General features: G+C 32.0%; 1 long non-coding RNA gene across 1 annotated transcript; it reads right to left on the bottom strand.

Moving 5' to 3' along the window:
• Positions 1-19,716: 19,716 nt before the first annotated feature.
• LOC148282371 (uncharacterized) lies at positions 19,717-22,202 on the bottom strand. The gene is made up of 2 exons (XR_015822109.1): positions 21,989-22,202; positions 19,717-19,770 (listed from the first exon to the last, which is right to left on the bottom strand). It is a non-coding gene; the product is annotated as an uncharacterized LOC148282371 (long non-coding RNA).
• Positions 22,203-23,314: the final 1,112 nt, after the last annotated feature.

The raw sequence follows: 23,314 nt of genomic DNA, 5'->3' as shown, positions 1-23,314 counted from the left end.
TGTTGTGTCTAGAGGTTTGTGTACCCGATATAAACAGCTCAAGACGAAGTGTTTGGTCTGCCGTGTCTCGTGTTCTAGTTGTTATAGTTTGACAGATGTGAATATTCCAGTATGGACGGGAGAAGATCGGTCGGTTGAGGCAATATCAAAGTTCTTAAATACTGTTCATTATTATATTTTTGTACCTTTTACATTATTTTTATAAAACTTTTTTCTTTTCTTATTCTTCAAATTTAAATTTATCTTGTTTCTTTTAACTTTATTTTTATAATTGTATATGAGTATATGTATTTTTATTTTATTTGCAACTTCAAAGTCACTAACAATTGTTAATTGCTTTTATTTTGATACCGATAATGTACTTAATCAATATCTTACACCACCGTGGAAAATTTTTATTGACTGTTTTCACAATTTTCGTTCATATGTATTCTTATTTTCTGTATACAATATTTGTAAAATCTGTTGTTTTTTTCCCAAATAAAAATAAATAAATGGGGAAATATAACTTTTCAAAAACAATTAAGGGTTAGAGATGAAGAACATTTTAGAGAAGGTAATATAGAAGTCTAGGCATTTAAAGAGCTTATGAACTGTCATTGGCTGTTTTTTTAAAATAATATACATAAAAGGTAAATAGATTATTAATATTCATAGCATTAACTTTGTGGTTAAACATTTTACTAAATGTTATTAAATATTTGTATATAACCAATTACCGACTTTTCTATGTCTACCGGTTTCGAGACGCACTTGTCTCTTCGTCAGGACACCAATTAATTGTTGGTTTTGTATTTTTGTGCAACAACTATGGTGAAGGTGGGTGGGTTGTGCATGTTAGTTTGCATGTTGGTTTAATTGGTGTCCTGACGAAGAATGGGTGCGTTTCGAAACCAGTAGAAATAGAGAAGTCGGTAAGTGGTTATATACAAATATTTGATAACATTGATTAAACAGAGTTAATTTATATAAACTATACTTTATGTGAAAAATATCAGCAACGTCAGAATACTTGCTGCTGAGTACATGGATATATTATATTTTTTATGCTTAAATTACTGATGTCGCCCTCGTGATGTAATGGTCAGCGCGTTTGCCTACCGCGCAAGAGGTCTCGGGTTCGATTCCGGACATGGTGATATAAAATATTTATTAAAATGGTTTTTTCACACTAGAATGTTTTATAGTCCCTGGACCAGTTACCTGAAGCGAATGACTGATTATCTTACCTTCATGTTACAAAAATGATCAAGATACGCTGCAATGACGTACAAATGCAGTGCCCTATGCACCATTAGGTGCGGAAAGGGAATGATGACGATGATGATGAAAATTGCTGATTATTTCAAAGTAAACCACTTAAGATGGACTAACTTCTTAAATGTAAATTCGCATATAAGCAGATGGAAGTTTGAGAGAGAAACATCCATTCTTGCTTTTATTATTTAAATTTCTTAATTGCTTTTTTTGTAAGTGCTAAAACGCTTAAGGTGAATATTTCAAAATGGAAAAGAGCGGTATTTTCATTTCCGGAGACTTGTACTTCTTGAGTTCGACAAGAAATACAAACTCGATAAACGGTCTAAGTTTTACACACCAGCAGGGCCCCGATTACGCCGGAAAGTTATCGTTAAATTTTATCTTCAATATTCAGTAAAATTAAGCTTTCTGTATGAAAAGCAGAATATGCAAACAATTTTTAGTTCTAAATATGTTCAATAGGGTAGGCCAATATTTTTTTTCCGAATATTGAAATGAAAGGGGTCTAAAAAGTTCTCTGTTATTACTCAAAATGCAAAAAATATTTTTTTAAATATTTGATACTACTTCTGGCCTACTTGAGTTTTCGAAAAAGTCAATTTTTTTGCGCTAAACCAAAAATTGTCATTTCGTATTTAAGTAAGAAAATCAGTCCAACTAAGTTTTAGAATGTGCATTAAACCGCATTTAATAAGCATCTAAGGGCGTGAGTAGCTCTTTGTTTTGTAGCATTGTTTTAATAAGCCATTGTTTCGTTAATATTAGCCAGGCGCTCAACGGAATCAGTTCCGCGGAGTGTACATTTTTTGTATTTCGGTAGTTTTAAAACGTGTTCGAATTTGTAATGTGATTAAATAAATTATATCTTTACAAACAATTTTTTTAAAGTATTTTATTTATTTTTAGTGTCCTTCGTGAGAGTACTTAATCTCATTAAAATAGCATTATATCAACTCATTAGTAAACCCGAAAAAAAATTGATAATGAACCTCAAGATAAAAATAACTTTATTTAATTTACTTTCATATAACTTTGAATTATCTATCCTTACCTCTGTTTTGTATAAATACATTGAACTCCTTAATAAAGATACCAGTCTCGAAGATGTCGCGAAAGCGATGAAACCGGTCACTGGATATTCCAAATTTGTGGATTAAAGTATCACTTGTCTTTTATTTATATAATAAATTAAAATGTACTTCCATCAATAATTTTCACTTACAAACTTAAATGTTTTATATAGATGATTAAACGTCAAATGACGTGTAAAACTATTTAGAAAACTAGAAAAAAAATAAAAAAAATAGAACGATTCGGTCAATTCAATATAATTGAGTTTTTTGAGTTATGCTTAAGGTCGCAATAATGTCCTATATGAAAATCCTCATAAATTGTATATTTGAAGCACTAACTTTGTGGTTATTCATTATAATAAAATAAAAAAAGGACTTTGTTTCTAACGACTAATTTATAAAAAAAAATCCACTGACCGGTTTCAAATCTAAACAAGCTTCTTTTTCAAGGTTCACTTAACTAATGAATTCTTTCCTATTTTACTTTATCAGCAAACTGCAAATGAAACTAATAAATCAAGTTTTGAGGTGCCAGATTTTGACTTGTTTAAAATATGAGAGAAAAGGAAGTAAATTTTGAAGTCGAATTAAATTCTGACAAACTATAACTGTCAATTTTGAATCCGAACGGCTAAATGCAGTTGTGAGACAGACTAGATGCTGCAATATATAAGAGCATCTACCTGTAAAAACGTTGCCACCATACAATTTTTTGGTTATGATAATTTTTTTATCCGTTTTACTATCTTCTTCAGTGTACGTATCGAGATGTCAAAAGAGCCGGCTTTGTAAAACCTCGGTAGATAATTACAGACGAAAGTTAAGCATACCGTCTTGGTAATTTTCAAAAGTCATATAAAAAATAATGCTCAAGCGACCATTTTTTTCTTGAATTGGTATTTATTGCAGTTCATAATTGGATTGAACTGGCCACTTTTTATCACAGAAGCCTATTTAAAATGTGAATGAGAACTATTTTAAAATTTAATTAAGTAAGAAACGTGGGCTGAATTTTCAGCGTCATTCATTAGTTGGATTCGATCATATGATGTCGAGATGACAAATCGGTAGAACATACCGAGGTAGACAAAGATAGTACAAAAGTTAAATATTCGGTCTCGATATGTACTAATGAAGAGAGCCTTTATGATCGCGGCCTAGGGCCCGTATTACATGGATCTGCCAAGTAAAATTAAATAAAAGTATTTTGTATGAAGAGAAGACTATTGTTTACATTTTTTTGAACACGTTCTAGTTTACCGATGAAGATATTTAATTTTCATGCAAATATTACACATTTTCGTTCAAAAATATCGACTTTACTTTATGTCGTCTTGATTTGTATCGATGAAGATAGATAGCGTTTGTAATCGCGACCCAGGAATCGTGATGTATAAATATTTTCTGATCGTTCCCTTACCATACGTAGTGGTGCGTAAGGCACTGCATCGATAAACCATATGCTTCGTAAAATTTTGATAAAAAAATGTTATTAAAAGATTATACTAGTTTACCCGCACCTAGAGTATTCCTCTGTTATCTGGTCTCCATATTATGATGTTCACATCAAGAATATTGAATCAGTTGAACATCGATTCTAAACTACTGAGCTCGGTAAAATTAAAAATTCCAATTCGAAACCTCAGACAAAACTTACTCTTTCATTCCGATAACCATAGAACTAGCTATGACTTTCATTCGCCTATGCCCAGAATTCTCAGTTCTGCCAACAAACATATCAGTATTGATTTCTTCGATAAGTTGTCTTCTTTCAAACGATCACTGAATCAAATTTAATTATAAACACCTCTCTCCCGCTTCCACTCCCACCAAGTCTATATACCATTGTGTCTTTCTACTTTCTTTTATAACATTTTTTTTTCATGTATAAATATGTCCTTAAAAATGCCCATTGCGCGCATATATAAATAAATGTATGAACATGTTATTAGTTTTTTTTATTTATTTTTTTATTTTATTTTGTTCAGAAAACATAGTCATAAATAATAAGTATTAAAAACCATTATTTTTTAACATAAAAAGACCAATTAAGTTTTCATAAATTATGCAAAAGATATAAACATTAAATGTGACAAAAAAATTTAAAATAAATAAGAATTTCAAGTGAGAAAAGAATAATTGTTGACATTTGCGTTTTCCATGAAGGTAATAAATTAAAATAAATAAAAATACCGATTGTACACTCCGAGCCATCCACGCACACACATGAACGCACATATAAAACATACACAAACATATACATTACATACGGCACATATACATAGCATAAACCACTCAAGATGCACATTCAGCAACTATCCCAAATAATCGACCCCATGAAGAAATTTTCAGTACAAGTGCAACGTGCAGTTAAATATAGTTACAGTGTAATTAGTGTCCCGACGAAGAAAAGGGCGCGTCTCGAAATCGGTAGGGAAGAAAACGTCGGTAAGTTGTTACAACTAAATGTTTTCTAACATTTCTAGACCACTAAGTTAATACTTCAAATATTAGTAAGATTTTTTAGTAATTTTCCAACTTCTGCGCGGCCTTCGAATTGAATTTGTAAAGCATCAGCTCAGGTTCCCACGGAGTACAATGGAGACGGTGAAGTGTATTCGCTATCGATCTGATGGGAGTTTAATAATATGGAGTACGGAAAAAATGGAGTTGAAAGGAAGAAAGTCAACCGACCTCTGATAACACTCATACCCGCGACCGCGTCAAGTTAAGGGTAGCGACCGAACAACGTTGCGAGTGACAAAACTAAGATAATCTAGTAGAAAAAATATTTTATTTATATGCACTGTGACTCAGAAACAGACAGTAAAAATTCTGAGGAACATTCTTCATGGTAAATTTTTCTAAAAATCTCAATACTTTTTCATTTTATTTTTATAAATAACTAGTTGAACCCAGCCGCGCCTCGCTGTGGCTTTGTCTGGTATTAATTTTTAGGGGAGTAAGAAAACACATTGCTTAATTTTATATCTTTACTTGCGGACCCGACAGACGCTGTCCTGCCCGAACGTTGGCTCGCCTGCTATTTATTACCTTGGAAAAAGACATTTCATTGATAAAGAGGCACTTAGGTACTTGTCTGTGATTAAATTCCAAAACTACAAATTGTTAATATTCAAATAATATTGAATTTGAGTAGGTACGAGGTACTTGTTAATGGTTGAATTCCTAAACATAAAATTAATATTTTTTCAAATATGGAATTTTTTTTGCAAACGTCAAACTCCGATCTTATCACTAACAGAGGGGTGTACTTATATTGAATTTAATATTATTTTAGTATTACCAAAAATCCAATAAAAATAAATAAATGGGTAGAAATTATAAGGAATTTAAGGAAAGAATCTGATTGAGATAAACAAAAAACAAACGTTGTTTTTGAACATTCAAAAACAATTTTTTTTATACACAAAAAAACAACATTTTTCTATTTTTTGCAAATGCATTCTCTTCGAATGCAACCCTGGTAGATCAATGAATAAAACGTTTATGTTTCTAACTTCTTTTTTACATATTCGATTGAAGATTTTAATATCTACGAACACGTACCGCGCAAATATCTATATTTTTCTGAAAACCGCAGGTAAATCGGTTAATCCGTTTAAGAGGAGTAATGTGACATCACATCTACAGAGGAATTATATATATATAAAGATTTGCTGTGACTGCTGTAGAATATAAGGAAATGGAATGTTCTGTAAACAAATCGAGTCAATCCATCGATTACTTTCCAAAATCTGATGGCACAAATATACGAAACCCAACTTTTTTAATATATAGATTGTAGGGAAAATAAAGTATTGCACTTTTGGCTAAAATTTTTAAAATGGCAGCACTGTCTGGAACTGTTATTTGGAACTTGTTAACTATGACTAATTATGAGTCAATTTAAAATGCATAGAATGTTCTGTTTCCGTTTGAACTTCTGAGTAAGAAGTTGATAGAATGCTTCTTCTAAAATGCAATGTTCTGTAAAAGTTTTGAGTTAATTCGTCGATTGCTTTTCGAGATTTGCGGCCACAAACATACGAAACCTAAATTTATATACAGGTCGGCACTCAAAGTGTGATTAATTAAAAATTCTGTAATTTTGTTAATTTAGATTTTTTTAGTTTAAAAACTTCAGTATATCGTAAAACATGTTTTTGTTTGATGTAGCCACCTTTAGCGCGGATAAAAGCATCGAGTCTGTCCAAGAAGACTTCACATGATGGTATTTTGTCAAATTCTCGGCGAAGAGCAATCTTTACGGCGTTGACCGTCTTATATTTTTTAGCTGATACTTTGGCATCTAGAATGGACCATTTGGAAAAGTCCATTGGGTTTAAGAAATGAAGCTGGGAACTTTTTCTTGTAAAACACGTTGGGTTTCACGGGCTTTATGACATGATGCCGAGTCTTGTTGAAACGTCCGATGGTTTCTACCGATTTTTTTTGGTGCTTAAGGTAACAACGCATCATTTGAAATTTTTTTACAGTAGATTTGCTGATTTATCTTTACACCCTGGTCAATGAAAACGAGTTGTGAGCGTCCTGTGGCAGTTACCGCGGCCCAAATCATCACTGATGCAGGCGCTTGCTTTCGCAGAGCAATTCGCTGGTCTAAATTGTCTTTAAATTTGCACTGTAACCATACAGGATCGTTTTTTTTGTTCATATATTCCTGAACCGTAAAAATTTTTCATCAGGAAAGACCAAATTGTCCAGCTCGCCAAATTGTCCAGTGTCTTAACACCTTTGTTCTTGCCAGGCGAACTCTGCCTTTTGTGCAGGCGTTAAATCTTGCAGTATATAAGGTGTTCTTTAAACCCTGCCACATCCGTAACCACGATGATCAGTATGGGCAAGAAGACATATTGGCATATTTAAAAAAATATTTAGGAAAAAGAATTAAAAAAAACAAATGGTTGTTTACTTCTGCAGGGGAGAAGTGAGGGCGCGCGGCGCAGTATCAGACTCCCCCCTTCTCACTTCTCGTTTTGCCCCTGCAGAATTAAACAACCGTTTGCTTTTTTTGATATTTAAAAAAAAAAAAAATGGTTCTAAAAAAATATTTTGATGTGCCAATATGTCTTCTTGCTCATACTTATTATCGTGGCTTCGGATGTGAAAGGGTTTAATGAACACCCTGTATAATAGTGAGTTATTTATAACTCGTTAAAAATGGCTAACATAATTGAAATTATAAAAACGCTAATATTTCTTATTCTAAAAAAAAAAATCTAATTGACTTGTACCTAAGCATTTTAATCGGTATTAAAATTTTAGTAGTAAAATCAATGTGCTTTTGTCAATTGCCTTGTGATATTGTTGGGAGTTCACATAAGTTGTGTCCTAAATATAATAGTCATGGGAAAGAAAATTTTCTGCTCTTGATTTTACTGCTCAAAATATTTCTTTTAACTCTTTCACCCTGGGTATTTATTCAAATATACAAGCATTTAAAGACTTTTTTACCCTCGTACCTACCGAAATTTAAAAGCGGCGAGTTTATTTTTAATTACTGGAGCCCCAAAGTAGGTCTCTTTATGTTAATTAATCGGTAATTAACATTACACAGAAGAGTTTGTTTTTAACTTCGACTGCTGGTTTCCGGCTGGTTTCCGGCTGGTTTGTTTGTCCTGGAACGAATTCCTGTCGAATTCCTGTCGACCTTATAAATTATGTGTAAGGCATTTTTAAACAGTGAAATTAAATTAATTTATAATTAATAATGAAATTAATAATTAAATTAATTTTTCAGTGAAATTAAATTAATTTGATTGAATAAACATATATTGTAAAGATGGTTGTACACAAAAAATGAACGTAAATAATATCTGATGGATGAAAGATAAAAAAAACATCAAAAGAAAAAAAAACAAATAATTTCTTTAGTCGTCATCATCATTCCCTTTTTGCATCTAATAGTGCATAGGGCACTGCATCTGTACACCAATTGCAGCGTATCTTGATCATTTTTGTTATATGAAGGTAAGATGATCAGTCTTACGCTTCAGGTACCAGTCCAGGGACTATGAAATATTCTAGTGTGAAAACACCATTTCAAAAAAAAAAATATTAATCAATATATTTCATAAATGGACTGCTGTCCAGGGACTATGAAATATTCTAGTTTTAAAAACACCCTTTGCAATGAATAACTGTATTTGTTTTAGTACACACAGAATACTTTTGTTATTTTAGTTTATTCAGAAAAAATATAAGTTTATGATATTTATTTTATTTATTTTTTTTGCACCACAACAGTCCAGGAGGCCCAATTACAGTGGTGAATTACATCACAGAACACCCAGGCTTGAGAAAAATCACATTTTAATTTTTGTGTTCTTACTGGGAATCGAACCCGGAACCTTTCGTGTGTGAGTCAAGCGTCTTGACCACTACACCACGGAGGCCGCATATTACAACTACATATAACTTTTTGTACAAATTTACTACATATTTATTTTAATGTTTCCTATTATGTAAAAGAAAAAACAATTTTAGTGTACTTATGGAGAGTGACGTCTTACAATATTGTGTTTATTTTATTTTTGATTAGTAAATCAGTGTCACACCAAAAAATTTGAATATAATTTTTGACATATTTATTTATATATATATTAAAAAAATCACATAAGCCAAATCACCAAAAAATTAAACACTAAGGATAAATCAAGCAAGCGAAGGAGTGCGGTACATCGGAATACTTGGGAGGATCTATCGGTTCCCATATAGGCAATGCCCGTTCTGAGGAAACGATATGTTGCGGCAAAAAGAATATCATTATTTAGGGTCGTATTTGCAAAACTATACACTGATATATTATGTATGAATGTATTATATAAGTATGAATATAATATAATTAATATATACATAATATATAAGTATGTATAAAACATATAGGAACAAATTAAACATTCCAATCGAAGAGCTTAACTATAAATGTTTAATGAAGCAGTTAAAATTAATATGTATTAGTGATAGAAGGGAAATTTCAGATTGAGTGCTGCTTTTCAAGTTATTAAATAATGTTCTTGACAGTCCCAAACTTTTGAATTGTGTGATTTTTCATGTGAGACAGCGTGGGACGAGACAAAATACTTATTTTGCTGTTGATTTGCATAGTTCAAACTATGCCAAATACTCACCTATTCCACGGTTCCACATGTTAGCAAACAAACATGGAAACTTGGACATATTCAATTTATCTTTATACTAATTGAAATCATTACTTTTTAATCACTACTTTTCTAAATTATAAAATGTACTAATTGTTATACTTGTTTTACTGTTTATGCTATGATACATCGCCTCTGTTACTTCCATACTTTTTTATTTAAAACCTTTATTTGTTGTTAATTTTCTGCATACCTATGTTATAATTTCTTATTTAAATTTTCTTTATTATTTCCTTATTTTCTACTGATTTTATTTCATGCATCTTTTTTTTTTATACTGTGTTCAGGTGTTTTGTTTTATTATAATTGTTTTTCAATATAATTTTATATTTTGTCAAAAGCGTAAGCCGTCGAAATAAATTAAGTTACAATTGTCAACAAATTAATATTCTGACTCTTTGCTTCTCATGTCTATCAACCAATTACCATTTTTTTCCCAAAACATGTTGTACTTTCGTTTTCCAGATGTAAGGCACTAAGTTTTATAGCTTTGGTCCCGAAAAAATAAAATAGCTTTGAAACACCACTACACGCGCTCTAGGCATCATGAAGTCATTCCTCACAGATATTCGTTTTTCGTGTGCATGGTGTACCCTGTCTAGGGTATCCCAGTGTTTATAGGTTCCAATCAATTTTTTTCTTATATAAGATTGCCTTACATCAAGAACCCGTAGAGTTTTAAACAACTCTTCACTCGGAGACCTATATGGCGTTTTAAGAATTACTCTCAAAACAGATTTTTAAGTCTATTAGTGGGTCTAATATAGTAATAGCAGCTCCTCCCCAACCGACACATCCGTAGGCCAAAACAGAATTACAGAGTCCATAATATACACTTCGTATATATATATATATATAGTTGGATAATTTGTAAAGCGCCATTTTTGTGAAAATCACCTCAAGGGCGCTGTACAATTAATAAATATCCCAGTACGTCTTGCAGCTACACAGCGCATGGACGGTTGGGATTCTAGTTCCTCGTTTTCAATTAAGATCAATCAAAAATTATAATAGATAGGAGCTAGATTACAGGACGTCTTGCAGCTACAGAGCGCATAGATAGTTAGAAATTTAGCCCCCATTTACACATTTTAAAAATTGACAAATAAATTTAGTGTATTACAAAATAATAATAATATGAATAGTGAAAAGGAGTAAGATTACAACACGCCTTGCTGCTACTAAGCGCATCGACGATTGGAATTCTAGACCCCGTTTACAAAATTAAGGTATTTTAAAGTTGATATATTAAAGCTAGATAACCAATCATCGTGCAGCTACAAAGCGCATGGATGAGAGGAATTCCAGCAAAGTTAAAACACTATCAATAAATTTATAAAAAATAGAGTATAGTAGTAAATTGGTCAAGTGTTCATACCAAGAAGTAAGCAATAAAAAACTAAATAAATCAAACACTGTTTCAACTCCATGGTTAACAAAGGGAGATAGATGTATGTCTATCATAGACAGAATATTACGTAACGTTACAAACACATATATTAGTTTTCTTATTCTACCCACTAGATAATCAATGTGCTTTCTCCAGTTGAGGTTAGCGTCAGTAAAAATCTCCAAATTTTTGATGACATCTACTCTTTCTAGTTGATTACAATTGCAGAATGTAGGTTTGTTGCATTTTGATTCATGCATTTTTAATGATAACGTATTGTTTGGTTGGCGGTTAACTGTTGGACTAAATCTTTCTTAAATATGTTGTATTCCTGACTGCACTTTTTATTTCATTTGTTCGTTTCATTAAATAAGAAGATATTTCTGTGTCGTAGTGGTTTTTTATTATAAAAAATATTTTTATTTCCACAGAAATAAATTCAGGTCTGATAGGGTTAAATGGTTCATTTATTTATATAATTAAGGTGCTTAGAATTATTGAAACAAAACAGTTTTTAAAAATACTTTATCTTTTCTACAATTATCTTAAGATTTTGTTACAAAATACTTATTTTAAACACATTAACGATTCAAAAACTAAGATATTTAACTTATGTGTTCAAAAGACTAAGTATTTACGCCCAGCTAAAAACGATTGAAATGGTATATTATTCACTTGCACAGTCATTGCTTTCTTATGAAATAATTGGATGGGGAAGAACTCACAACAATCATATGAAACCATTAGAAACTGTTCAAAAATTTATATTTAAATAATGCTTCACAAAAATCACACTTTTCCCTCTTTCCAATTGTTCCAAGAAGCTAAACTTTTAGATCTAAGACAAATATATTGTTTTCAATGTTTAAACCATATATTTAAGAACCATAATTTATTTACAAGTAATTCAAAAAGATCAAGTCAAAGAAGGAATCGTGTGTTAGAAATACCACATTGTAAAACGAGGCTCGCACAAAGACATGCATATTTTATAGGCCCAAAAATGTTTAATTCTTTTTTTACTGATAATATTTCATTGATTACAAACTTTCAAAATTTTCCTTCTTTTAAAAAACATGCACTATCCTGGATTCGAACTAAATATATGAACTCTTTATTTCTATGATTTATTTTGTTGCCCTTTAATAATAAGGAATATTTTTGTGTTTATTAAAATATTTTTTATTTCCTTTTTTAATAACTATAAAATAAAAACTCTCCGGCCTAAAGTATGCTGATGATGCGGTTATAATTGACAATTCAGTCACGGGTCTTCAGGCCACTGTAGAAGGCCTAAATAGGTTCTCAGCATGCATGGGTTTAAAAATCAATATTGAAAAAACTTATGTAATGTGTAATACTTCATGCTTTGATGCCCAAAATTTCCCAAATCATCGAAAGGGTTGAGAGTTTCAAATACCTGGAAGTAGATGTTACGAAAAATAGCAGCTTTCAAAAAGAACTGGGAGCGCGGCTAGGAATAGCAGGCGCCACATTCAACAGTATGAAGACTATCTGGAGATCAAATATTTACTCAGTGAAAACCAAATGCTGCCTTATAACACCTATATAACACCTTTTCTCCATGGATGCGAATCGTGGCACCTCATTAGGGCCCTAAACAGCAAAATACTGAGTTTTGAGAATTGGTGTCTCAGAAGAATCTTAGGTGTGCGGTGGTTTGACTTTGTGTGGAATAAAGTAATAAGAGAACGGGTGCAAAAAATTCCAGTTACAACTGTCATCAATCGGAGGTGATACGGTTTGCTTGGCCGTGTACTGCGGATGCCTCCTGAGAGCCTTAACCACGCTTGACTATTTTTCAATGCATCAGGTTCTCGACGTTCACTGCTGACTGTTCGTCGCCAGTTCATGTCAGAACTACTGGACGCAAATCTGACTTGGGAGGATGCACAAAAGCTGGCAGCCGACAAAGATGCCTAGAGGATCTTCACGCATAGAACGGACACGGAATGATGATAAAAAGTATGAATTTCAAAACAATGCATTTTAAATGGAACAATTTGTATGTTGTAGACTTGCGCAGTACATACGAGGTGTGTTCAGAAAATAGCGGGAATTTTGTTTTTGAGTCTAATTGTAATTTTTTATTATTATGTTGGTACACATGCTCCTGAAGTATGCTAAAAATTTCAGCTGTATTCATTGTTTACTTTGTCTGTGGCAGCCGCAAAGGTTAGACGTGTTCGGCGTGCTCAGCGATTTTCGTCTTGGCGATCGACGTCCGACCGACGTCATATCCGTAAACCCATGTTTCGTCACCTGTTATAACACGTTCCAGGAATTCTGCATCGCCGCTGACTTCATTTAGTGACACCTGAGCAACTTCTATTCGTCGCTGTTTTTGTTCGAAATTCAATAATTTTGGAGCGTATTTTGCTGCCACGAATTTCATACCCAAAACATTCGAAAAACAATTATGCCTTGAGACAATCAATATGCCAACATTATCAGCTACTTTTCTGATTGTGATTTGGCGATCGTTCATAACCATTTCATTCACCTTTTTCACGTTTTCATCGGTTGTTGATGTGCTGGGGCGCCCGGGCCGTTCGTCATCTTCAACGTCTTCACGGCCATCTTTGAAAAGCTTATACCACTAGTTAACACTTGTTTTACTCATAACAGACTCACCATAAGCCTTTCTTTACATTTCACACACTTTGTTACACCTTATTTATTTTTTTACACAAAATGTTATTCAAATTTTTTGATCCATTTTTTTTAACAAACGAAAATCACCGAGCTCTTAAAAACACGTCTTACCCTAGCGGCTGCCACAGACAAAGTAAATAATAAATAAAGCTGAAAATTTTTGCATACATCAGAGAAATGTATACCAACATAATAAAAAGATTTGACAATCTGACTCTCCAAACCCATAATTTTAAAAATTCCCGTTATTTTCTGAACACACCTCGTACAATCAAACTCACTTGCATACATCTACATATATTATCTTGTACTGCGTTTGAGGGGTTACTTCGTGGCAGGTAATCCCCGGGGTAAAGTGGCGGAGTATTGTTACCCCTAGTCTATTTACTGTTAACTTCGTATTCTGACCGTCGCGTCGCGTGACCGCATTTACCCCTAAAGCAACTATTACATGGGTCGGGAAATGGTACAAGATCTTGTGCGAGAATTGACCCAATTAATACTGTCGCCCTCGTGGTGTAGTGGTAAGTGCGTTTGCCTACAACGCAAGAGGTCTTGGATTTCTTTCTTGGTATGGTAGATATGAAATATTTATTAAAAAATGTGTTTCTACGCTGGAATATTTCATATAGATGTACATAAATACCTTTTTTTAAAAACTGTCTGAATATTTGTTAATTATCTTCGTTTTTTCAAGTTAGTCTTCTTTGTTTATTCTCAAATGTAATTTAAAAAAAGTATATTGTTAAGTTTCCTCGGCACGGGAAACCCTAGTGAGGTCACATTATTTTATTAATAATAATAGTTTGTAAGCAAAAAATATGAATAAATAAATAAATATATAAATAGTACCCAGATTAGCATCCGAAGGGCAAAACAGATCAGATCGAGTAACAAAAATGATCAAGATACACTGCAATTCGTTTACAATGCAGTGCCCTATGCATAATTTGGTGCGAAAAGGGAAGAATGATGATGATATTTGATTTCGTTTCATAATCATGTACTTATAGATTTATTTATTTAGCATTTCAATTTTTGTATTATTAAAAATATTTAATTTTTTTATAAATTTAATCCAAATATTTATAATATTTTTTTCTCATGACGTAAAAGAAAAAACAATATTTGTGTATGTACATGGGAGTAATCTTACAATATGTGTTTATTTTATTTTTGATTAGTACCTATATATATTTATCAAGATACGCTGTGATTGGTGTGCCAATGTAGTGCTTTTTGCACCACTAGGTGCGGAAAGGGTATGATAATGATGAGATTCAACCAGCTGAACAAATTTGCCTACTAGGCAACGCCTGAAAACAGTTTTACACAACCGAATGAATCTCACTCACATGATAAAGGTTTCAGCTCTTTTACTTCACAAAAGTCAATAGATGGAAGAGTTAAGGAAATGTGGATGTTCAAATATAGGCAGAATATTACACAGTGTATAAGTGGCTACTTAAACTAGCCAACGACAAGTCATAAGCCCGGTAAATGCCTAGACTTCCTTATTCCATTTTCAAAAATATTTTCCCTCCCCATTGCAACAAATTTAAATATAAATAACTACCTAGGGAGGAAATCCAGCCAGTCTGCAAGTATTTGGACATACTAGAAACATTTTGTTATGTGTTTTTATTTTCTGAGGCGTATTTTATTGATGTTTTTTACTGCCAACCAAAACTATATAAATAAATTAGATGTTGTCCCATTTTAGACCCATGAAATACAAGCTTGACAGGCTCGGTAAATTTTCATTTTATAATGACTCGCCTTTGTGGCTGCGGAGTTACACCTTTTTACTTTTTACTAGTGACCGACGAGTTTCGGTTTTGGCCACATTCGGCCGCGGTTTCGGCTTTTCGGCTCAGCCGAAACCTGCGGTCGCGATGTGTCGGATTAAGCTTAGCAGTACTTGTGTGGAAAATCAGCACAGTTAGAGATATTGGATTATTTGGATAAGGAGAGATCTCAACAAAATGCTCGTACGAGGTTTTCCCAGAGCACGAATCGTGTCATACCCAAAACCCGTACGACATTCGCTCAGAGACATCTTTCTTTTATCACCAAGAGTGTTCAATATTTCGGAAGAGCGTATTAAGCTCTCAAGGACAAAAACTATTTTCAAGAGAGGAGTTAAGGACTGGATTTTCCTTAGTGGGAGGGATTTGAGTAGGGAACTCCTTGATGATTTTCCGGATGTTTGAGTTTACTGTTTACCATATTGATGAGGCATATATTTGTTTTTTTAATTGTTGTTGGGTTTCTGATCTTATTTAATATTTGTGGTGATATACTCCCGTGTCTGTGTCAACTAATTGCTCGTCCCAACTCAACACAGGACTTTTAGTCCCACGGAGTTGAGACCTGGTCATAAATTATGTGCAATAAACTTCCTGTAAGTACAATATTTTGAGTTTATCCAAATGATGGCAGACAAAAGATTTGACTCGTATGAAGACTCTTCTTCCTTTCATAGTTTAACTTCCCTTACTAAACGTGCTGATCTGCCTAACCTTTTCAAAATTTTTAACAATTTTATCGATAGTCCATATCTCTTGGAGCGTATTTCAATAAATTGTCCCGTAAAGTCAACACAAGTTCATTTTTTTTATAATTCATTGCTAAAAAAAAATTATGTGTAAAACTCGTTTATTTATCGTAGCTGCTCCAAATTTAATTTACTTTGTCCCCATTTAGATATTTTTAATATAAAATTTTGTGACTTCAAAAAAAAACTTTTTGAAACATTGTAAAGTGAAACATTTGTCAGTGTGTAATAAGTTAATGTTCCTTTAATTATGTTTATTTTATTATAATATCAAAATTTTGAATTGGTCAACTATATTATGAAAATCCCTCTCCTCCACTCCTCCACTCTATTTCCTCATCCCTTAACCGTCTTACGAGCTCTTTTTTGTTTTCTCTCATGTCTTATATAATTTGTTATTTTTCTCTTTACTGTGTAACATGTTCTCTCATTATATTTGTGAAAAACTTTAACTGGATATATGTACTATTTTTTATATTTTGTACTCTTATATAACAAAAGTTGTTTTTCCTTAATTAATAAAAAAATAAAATAAAAAGACAGGGTTTCACCCCCAGGGAGTTAATAAGATTATCTAGTCTTGAAGATGCCTACTTAAGCGAAAGCACTCGTTGGTCAAAATAATCAAAAGTAAAACTAAACCAAGAAGTTTCATTGATAAGTTTATTTATAATTTTATTATAATCATTGATAAGATTAACAAATTGCAACAGAGATGAAAAACATTTTAGAGAACGGAATATAGAAATCTAGGCATTTATAGGGCTTATTACCTATCATTGGCTGGTTTAAGTGACCATTCTACATTACTGTGTAACATTAATAATTTCGCTTATGTTTGAACATCAATATTTCTTTAATTCTTTCATCCGTTGATTTTAGTGAAGTTAAAGAGCTGAAATCTTTATAGTTGTGAGGCTTTATTGCTGACATAAACTGCCGTCCATGACCTGGAAAATCTGATGCCTTGTAAAGTAGGCAAGCGTGGTTAAGGCTCTCAGCAGGCATCCGCAGTATATTTATTTACTCCAAGTACAAAGAATGAGTACTTTGGCGGACCAATTGTTAAAAGCAATATCTTCCAGCAAACCAAAAAACAGAGTGGTCAAAAAAAAGGTTTGTCAATATTTTGTACTAAAAAGTCATAAATCTTTATTATAAGATACAAATGTACATGTGTTAAAATATTTTAAAAAACTAATTAACATATGGCCCAGAAAATTGTATTGCCTTTGCTTGATGACAGTTGTCACCGGAGTTTGCTGCGTCCGATCTCTTATTACTTTATTCCTTAAAATGTCGAACCACCGCATACACAAGATTCTTTTGATACACCCAGGAGGCCATTCTCAAAACTCAGCATTTGCTGTTTTGGGCCCTTGTGAGGTACCACAATTCGCATCCTTAGAGGAAAATAGGTGTTATGTAAGGCGGCATTTGGTTTTCACGGAATAATAAATAAATTACATGTATAACATAACAATGAAAAGCTCTAAAAATAAGCAAATTTAATAATTCAATTTATGCCTCTTGTTTCATTGTGTATTTTATTTAACATTTATTTTAATGAACTCATAAGGTTAAACAATTAAAACGACTAATTTCAGTACAGCATGTCTACAAAAATTAAGACATACCCAAAACATTGTTGATTCAACTAACTGGTATAAGAAGTATAAAAATTGAAAAATTGTTTTCAGGAGTTGAATCTCACCCACATTATAAAGGTTTCAGCATTTTTACTTCACAAAAGTTAACAGATGGAAGAATTAAGGAAATGTAGATGTTTGAACATAAGCAGAGTGATGAATATTACACAGCGTGTCGGCTTCGTGGACAGCGCGTTAGCCTAGCATGCAAGAGGACTCAGGTTTGATTACCGACATGGTTGACCTGAAATATTTGTTTAAAAGGGTGTTTTCACGCTGGAATATTTTATAGTCCCTGGACTGGTACCTGAAGCGTAAGACTGATCATCTTACCTTAATGTAACAAAAATGATCAAGATGCGCTGCAACTGGTGTACCAATGCAGTGCTCTATGCACCATTAGGTGTGGAATGGGTTATTACATTTTAATGCATAAAAATAATTTATAAGTCAAAAGAAAGAACAGACAAATAAAATATAAACTTACTAGCATGTATACATACACATATTGATACATACATATTTTTAAATACATATTTTTTTAGTTAGTTATTTATTATTTAAACGGGTCGTGGTCCCGTGGCTAGTGTCTCGGACCCACGACTCAAAGGTCCGTGGTTCGAATCCCACTCTACCCCAACTTGATTCCCATTTTCTAATGGTGAGTTATATACAACTTGTCGAAAATTGCCATCAAAATGAAATATTTGGGTATATATGGTAATATTTGGGATAACATCTCTGCTGGCGAGCTCATACTAATGAATTAAGCCGCAAAATATTTTTCAGTCTACACTCACTTAGAAGGTTGCAAAAATTCTTACCCATTAGTACTAAATGCACTCTTGTACAAGCATTACTACTACCCATTCTAGATTACGCTGATGTTTCCATGACTGATTTAAGCTGTGAGCAACTCGATAAACTTGAACGACTTCAGAATACATGCATAAGGTACATTTTTGGTCTAAGGAAATATGACCACATTTCTGATTATCGTAGGCAACTGAAATGGCTCAAAATTAGACAGCGGAGAGACTATCACTCCCTCTCACTTCTGTTCAATGTACTTCATAGTCTTAACGCTCCTATCAAAAAAAAATTCTCGAAAAAAAAAAAGCTCCGAAAAATTTCAACGCTTATCAGTTCATGGTTTACCTCTTCGTTCTCATTCTCAAGGCACTCTCTTAATACCCATACACAATTCCTCTTTCTTCTCTAACTCATATAGTGTCCATGCGGCTCGACTGTGAAATCATCTCCCATCCACCATCAAAAATGTTACTACATTATCTCTGTTTAAATCACGTCTGAAGAAACATCTCCTTTCTCTTCCTTAATCTCTCCTCCTTTCCTTTTTCCTCTTTCCTCTTTTTTCCTTTTTCCCATTGAGTAATAGTTTTGATTTAAGGTAATTTATAAACAAATACGTTTATTTCTATTTTTATACATTTTAATCTTTTTTTTTCTATTGAATATGTTCTGTAACTTGAATTATAAAAATGAAACTTTTATTTTATTGGTTGGTTGGAAGAAATTGCCATTTGGCAATAAGCTCGCCAATGTACAAATAACATTATGTACAAAAAGTTAAATAAATAAATATATAAAACATTTAAGTTTGTAAGTGAAAATTCTTGATGGAAGTTCATTGTAATTTATTATATAAATAAAACACGAGTGATACTTTAATCCACAATTTTGGAATATCCAGTGACCGGTTTCATCGCTTTCGCGACATCTTCGAGACTGGTATATTTATTAAAAAGTTAAATGTATTTATACAGAACAGAGGTAAGGATACATAATTCAAAGTTATATGTAAGTAAATTAAATAAATTTATTTTTATCTTAAGGATCATTATCGACAAATTTTCTATGGGTTAACAAATGAATGGATATAATGTTATTTTAATGAGTTTAAGTATTTTATTTTATTGTTGGTGTCCCATCCTTCGTGAGTGTGGTTTTGTAATGATTTCTGAAAAACAAGGGGTAAAAAGTCATTAGTAAAATTATATTACAATGGGTAAAGTAATGGAGAATGCACATGTGTTATCTGTTCATTAAGTAATTCTACATCGGGTTTATTTTTTAATCTATTAATTTCGAGAATTTCTAATTTGTCAAGTTTATGGCCTTTGGGTGCAATATGAATTATTTTTACATTATTTTTTAATTCGAAGGAATGTTTGTTTTCTATTAAATGATTGGCAAAATTTGAATTATCTTTATTATTAGACCATGATTGTATGTGCTCTTTTATGCGTGTTTTAAAGGCTCTACCCGTTTGGCCTACGTAGCATGTATTTTTACAATCGTTACAATTAAGAAGGTAAGTTCCTGAGTTGGAAAACTTATCTTTTTTGTCTTTAGTATTTACTAACAAATTAGCTAAGGAATTATTATTATAAAAGGCTGCAGTGCATTTATTTTTATTTATTATTTGTCCAATTTTATCACTAGTTTTTCCAATATACGAAAGTTTTGCCCACCGCTTTCGGTCTTTATTATTGTTGTTTTTTGGTGTCAAACTTTGGGTTAATTTATTGTTTACGAGACGCTTTTGTTTCTTTCTTATTAAGTTATCAACTAGTGTATTGTTATATCCGTTATTTATCGCGATAGATTTAATTATGTTTAACTCATTGTTATAATTATGTTTGTTAAGCGGTACGAATAACAGTCTATGAATTAAGGAGTGAAATACAGACAATTTATGTGAAATATGATGTCGCGAATTATTATGTATAATGTTATCACTATACGTTGGTTTCCTAAAAATATTGAAATGCATTTTGTTTGATTCTATATTTAACGTTAAGTCTAAGAAGTTGAGTTTTTCCCCTCCTAACTCCATTGAAAATTGGATTGACTTATTAACTGAGTTTAATTCTAAAAGGAACATATCAAGCTGGCGTTTCGTTCCGACCCACAAAATAATGATATCGTCGACATATCGACGATAGAATTTAACATATTGAAATAATTTTAGGTTTATTATTTTATTTTCAATAAAATCCATAAAAAATTCTGCAAGTACAGGTGAGATCGGACTCCCCAACGATAATCCACAACGTTGTATATAAAATTTATCATTGAATTTGAAAAAGTTTTGGTCAATGCAAAGTTCTAAAATATTTTTTATTTCTAATTTCTCTACGGGATTAATGTTTTTGGTGTCCATGTGATTATCTAAGGCTATTTTTAATTCTTGTGTTGGAATATTTGTAAATAAGCTAACTACATCAAATGACACTAAAATAGCGTTATTTGGCACTACAATATCTTTTATTTCGTCAATTAACTGCATTGAGTTTTTTATTCCGAATTTCGGTTTAAATTTAAGTTTATTTTTAATAATATTGTTTCCGAATTTCGCTAAATTGTATGCAGGAGCTGAATTATATGAAACTACTGGTCGGATTGGCATTTCTTGTTTATGAATTTTTGGCTGTCCATATAAACGTGGGCATTGAGGGTTCATTATACTAAGGTTTCGAATTTGATATTCATTTTTTATAAGGGTTTTACAGGATTTTAGCAAAGATTTTACTTCGATATTAAATTTTGGTGTCGGGTCTTTTTTAAGTAAAACTACTTGACTTGAAGTTAAAAAGTTTTCTACTTTTTCAATGTAATCTTTTTTATTGAGAATGACCGTGCTATTACCTTTATCTGCTTTTGAAATTATAAGTTGATTGTCTTTAATTTTATTTTTGATGGATTTAATTACGCGCGTTTCTATTAAGTCGGTTTTATTTTGTTTTGAAAAATCTTGTTTTATTATTTTGGAACACATGTATTTCGTTTCCATATTAGAGGTTATTGCAATATCTGTATCAATAGCTAGGTTTTCGTAATCTTTTTTGTTTAGTTGTGTATTGGGGCAATATTTTAATCCCTTTTCGAGGACATTTATTTCATTTTTATCAAATACGACATCAGTTGTATTAATTATTCTTTCATAGAAATTTACCGCGTCTTTTGAAATGACTTGAATATTTTTAATAGCTTTTTGTTTTAAAGTGAGTTGGTTTATTTTCTTTAACTGCGTTTTATAAGTTTGATGTATTTTTATATCTACTAGCTGAACAGTGTCATAATATAAGCAATCAAATTCTACTGGATGTAATTTAGAGGTAAGGAGATTATGGACATAAAATAAGTAATTGCTAGTGCAATCACGGATACTATACCACTTTTTGGTTTCTGCCATAAGCCACGTTTTCCGGGCTACGGCAATGGCTCTGTTGGCAGCCGGGGTGTTGGTTTTCGTCTGTACGCTGACATAATTCGGGACGATGTTCCGCTTCTTACACTCTCGGTTGAACCACAGGTGCTGGGATGCCATTCTCAGCTTAAGGTTTAATTTTTTATACAGTCGTTTCAGGGTTGCTGTGTTTGCGTTATCTAAAACATTTAAGTTTGTAAGTGAAAATTCTTGATGGAAGTTCATTGTAATTTATTATATAAATAAAACACGAGTGATACTTTAATCCACAATTTTGGAATGGAATGGAGGGGAAAAACTCAACTTCTTAGACTTAACGTTAAATATAGAATCAAACAAAATGCATTTCAATATTTTTAGGAAACCAACGTATAGTGATAACATTATACATAATAATTCGCGACATCATATTTCACATAAATTGTCTGTATTTCACTCCTTAATTCATAGACTGTTATTCGTACCGCTTAACAAACATAATTATAACAATGAGTTAAACATAATTAAATCTATCGCGATAAATAACGGATATAACAATACACTAGTTGATAACTTAATAAGAAAGAAACAAAAGCGTCTCGTAAACAATAAATTAACCCAAAGTTTGACACCAAAAAACAACAATAATAAAGACCGAAAGCGGTGGGCAAAACTTTCGTATATTGGAAAAACTAGTGATAAAATTGGACAAATAATAAATAAAAATAAATGCACTGCAGCCTTTTATAATAATAATTCCTTAGCTAATTTGTTAGTAAATACTAAAGACAAAAAAGATAAGTTTTCCAACTCAGGAACTTACCTTCTTAATTGTAACGATTGTAAAAATACATGCTACGTAGGCCAAACGGGTAGAGCCTTTAAAACACGCATAAAAGAGCACATACAATCATGGTCTAATAATAAAGATAATTCAAATTTTGCCAATCATTTAATAGAAAACAAACATTCCTTCGAATTAAAAAATAATGTAAAAATAATTCATATTGCACCCAAAGGCCATAAACTTGACAAATTAGAAATTCTCGAAATTAATAGATTAAAAAATAAACCCGATGTAGAATTACTTAATGAACAGATAACACATGTGCATTCTCCATTACTTTACCCATTGTAATATAATTTTACTAATGACTTTTTACCCCTTGTTTTTCAGAAATCATTACAAAACCACACTCACGAAGGATGGGACACCAACAATAAAATAAAATACCTAAACTCATTAAAATAACATTATATCCATTCATTTGTTAACCCATAGAAAATTTGTCGATAATGATCCTTAAGATAA

Source organism: Micrasema longulum, unplaced genomic scaffold (assembly GCF_059751315.1).
Source record: "Micrasema longulum isolate JH-2025_06_02 unplaced genomic scaffold, ASM5975131v1 h1tg000334l, whole genome shotgun sequence".
NCBI lineage: Eukaryota > Metazoa > Arthropoda > Insecta > Trichoptera > Brachycentridae > Micrasema > Micrasema longulum.
This window is presented reverse-complemented; position numbering and strand designations above follow the sequence as displayed.